Below are 3870 nucleotides of genomic sequence, written 5' to 3' on the forward strand. Positions count from 1 at the left end.
TGAGTGTTTCCCAAGTAGTGGACCTTGCCCACATCAATAGCCCTTGCTGATCATTACTTTGCATTTATGTGCTAATGTTTTCCAACTATTTAGAGTTATGTGTCACATGGTTTCTTGATATCATAACTTAACCTATATTAGTTCTCTGCCTGGATATCCTCTGTTGTCATTTACCTGCTCTACTAATATATATATATATATATATATATATATATATATATATATATATATATATATATATAATTTTTTTAAAGATTCAACTCACATGGCATCTCTTTTTTACTAACCCAGGAATTTTCTTGATTTGATTCCTTACACCTATCCAAGCTGAATGATCCTCCATGAACAATAAATTAATCATTCTAATGTGTGTAACATTTATATATGTTATATGTGCAGAGTATATGTGTTGATTGGTATAAGTATCCATTGACATGAATTTGTGCTATGTGTAGTTTAAGATGAGTATTATATGCTTATGTGTGTGATGAGAATGTAAATGTTTAAGTACTAAGTTGAGGAAAAGTTGTGATCTAGGCATTGATTGTGTCGACATGCTGAATTTCACTCAGATTGGGAGTGGGGGGGGGCAGAGCTGATTTAATATAACATGTAGTTTTAAAAATATTTATTTTTCATTTGTCTCTATTCCAAACCATGACCCTTCTCCTATTCATCCAATTTCTCAACCTTATATTTTCTATTTAAGCTCTGCATCTACAGATTCTCTCCCCCCCTCCCCCTTTTTTTTTGCCTGGGTATTTTTTTGTGCTTTTTTTGTTTATTTGTTTGCTTTGTTGTGTTTTCTCCCCTTAGACTAACTTTCTTTCTTTTTGTTTCTCACTATCATTCTTGTTCTATCTTCTAAATCTCTTTTCTCTTGCTGTCACTTTTATTAGAGTTATAGGTGTCTTGTGTACATTCATATTCTGTTCCTCCTGTGTTGTGTCTTGTCGTATTGTATTATGTGCCAGTCAGTCAGCACCTCCAAAACATTGGCTTGATGTGGTAGGAAGTGAGCCACATGATCAGACACCTTAAGAGGCAATTTCTTCCATGAGGAGGATGATAACATTAAAGACTGAACTACATCACAAGAACCCAAATATTTCATGTAGAGGGTTTTTCTAGAAATCCAGGCCCAGGAGATCTGAGACAATGAACCACTAGATCCCACAAAATGTCTACTACATAAAACCAATTCAAAAAATCTGGGTGGCATAGCAGTTTGATCTAATACATAGGAACATTCACAAAGCAATAGCAAAAATGGGGAGACAAAGAAACACTCCCAAATGAAAGAAAAGGAGGAATCACCAGAAAAGGAATGAAATGCAATGGAAGCAAGCAATTTTTCAAAGAAAGAATTCAGAGTAATGGCTATAAGGATGCTCAGATGTCTGGATCAGAAATTCACCAAGATGTGTAAGAATTAAGATGAAAGAATGGCATAGCAGAATAAAAAATACAATGGAAAGTTTCAACAGTAGACTAGTTAGAAGACAAGGTAGAAAAAATACCAAAGCAGAACAAATGGGGGGGGGGGGTTTAAAAGCAGGAGGAGACTCTAAAGGGAGCTCTGGGACAACAAGAATCAAAACATAACAGGCATAGCAGAAGGGGAAGAAGCTGAGCAAGGAACAGAAAACCTGTTTGAAGAAATAGTAACAGAAAACTTCCATGACTTTGAAAAGAAAAAAGTCACACACATCCAAGAAGCACAGAAAGTTCCAAACAAGATGAATCAAAAAAGACACATACCAAGACATACCATAATTACATTGGCAAATGCCAGTGATAAAGTAAGAATCTTAAAGGCTGTCAGAGAGAGACAGAGTTACCTACCAGGGATCTCCCATAAGACTATCCACTGATTTCTCGACAGAAACACATTAAGCCAAAAGATAATATAAAGAAGTATACAAAGTGATGAAAATCAAAGGACTGAATCCTAGAAGATTCTGTCCAGCAAGGCTATCATTCAAAAATGCAGGTGAAATCAGGAGCTTTGCAGACAAAAAAAGACTAAGGGAGTTTATTACCACCAAGCCAGCAGGGCCAGAAATGCTAACAGGACTGTTGTAAAAAGAAAAAATAGAATGGGAGGAAAGAACACAAGCATAGAGAGTAAAAATGGATACAAACAAGAACCTATCAATAATAACCTTAAATGTAAATTTATTAAATGCTCCAATCAAAAGATGTAGGGTAGCTGAATTGATATGAAAACATGACCCACGTATATGCTATCTACAAGACACCCTCCTCAGAAAAAAGAACTCACAGAGACTGAAAGAGAAGAAATGGAAAAACATTTTTTCAGGCATATGGAAATGAAAAAAAATAAAAGCTGGGGTAGCAATACTTATATCTGACAAACTTGACCTCACAGTGAAGGCCATAACAAGAGATAAGGAAGGTCATTTCATAATGTGAAAGGAATCAATTCAACATGAGGCTATAATTCTGATAAACATGTATGTAACCCACACATAGAAAACTTCTGTAAGATATTAAGGGAGAGATTGACAGCAACACAATCATTGTATGGGACATTATTATTATTATTATTATTATTGATCTGAAGTGATTTTACTTTTATTTCCTCCACGTTAAGCCAATCATGAAATTTCGTAGTGATTCTGGGGCAGGGGCAGAAGGAACGCGATGTTAGAATCCTCGGGGCTGTGGCCTATGGTAGGCAATGTCCTCTGCGGTTTCCAGTTGCGCAGCTCGATCAGCCTGTCTCCCACAGCAGCAAGCGAGTTTGTGATCAGCTCAGCAGCTTTGGAATCGCCCTCCGCAGAGATCATGGCTGCCTTCTTCTGCTGCTCGGCCTTTTCCACCACTAATCTGCCCCTTTCTGTTTCCTGCTGGGCCACTTGTTTGGCTTCTACTGCTTCTGTGAACTCCTTCCCAAAGGTCTGATGCATCAAGGACACATCATCCAGGATGAGCTCGCTCTGTAAGGCTGTCGCTCACCTGCCTGGAGACCAGCTCTCCCTGGGTGATGAGTTCTCCAGCGTCAAAGCGAGCCACCACTGACTTGAGGATCTCAGTGGTGATAGACAGCAGCACGCTCTCGTCATAGTCCTTTCCGATGCTGGTGAAGATGCGGGGAAGCTGGCTACCTACCGGGCGGAAGAGGATGTGCAGGATGATGTTGACATTCTGTTCATCTTTGCTACCCGTGATGACTGGCACGTTACGGCGTCGAGAGCGGCAGTGGAAGATGGTCGTTTTCTGTACCCAGGGGATGAGGAAGTGAGTCCCCTCCCCCACCACGATGTCCTGCATGCCATGAAACCGGTCGAAGATGACAGCTCTGTGCCCAGCATCCACATTGTACAAGGCCAAGTTCCCCACACCTCCCGCAATGGCTAAGGCCAGGCCAAACTTGCTGATGGATTCAAACAGCTTGGCAGCCATGTCTCCTTCTGCTGGGCCCGCTCACACCTGGACTCATGCTGGGAAATTTTTTCGGCACAAAGTCAAGAACCCACACAATATGGGCTGATCCTAGGCAGTCTGGTAAAGGGTCAGGTCCTTTTTCTGCTTCTACTCTGACCTCCACAAGGCTGCCCCAGCCACACTACTGCTGTATGGGACTTTAATACCCCATTGACATCACTGGGTAAATCTTCTAGACAAAAAGTCAACAAAGAAAGAGCAAACCTAAATAACTCACTAGGTTAGATGGAACTAATTGACATCTTCAGAACATGCACTCCAAAGCGACGGAATATACATTCTTCTCAAGTGCACATAGGATATTTTCAAAGTTAGAATAGATATTAGGACATAGTCTAAGTGTCTACAAATGCAAGAAGGTTGAAATCATATCAAGCACATTCTCAGATCACAGTGGCA

At 40.1% G+C, this 3870-nt stretch overlaps 1 pseudogene; it reads right to left on the reverse strand.

Annotated features, from left to right (window-relative positions):
- Positions 1-2670: 2670 nt before the first annotated feature.
- Positions 2671-3486, reverse strand: LOC118708279 (annotated as a pseudogene).
- Positions 3487-3870: the final 384 nt, after the last annotated feature.

Source organism: Pipistrellus kuhlii, unplaced genomic scaffold (assembly GCF_014108245.1).
Source record: "Pipistrellus kuhlii isolate mPipKuh1 unplaced genomic scaffold, mPipKuh1.p scaffold_m20_p_1, whole genome shotgun sequence".
In the NCBI taxonomy this organism is placed as follows: domain Eukaryota; kingdom Metazoa; phylum Chordata; class Mammalia; order Chiroptera; family Vespertilionidae; genus Pipistrellus; species Pipistrellus kuhlii.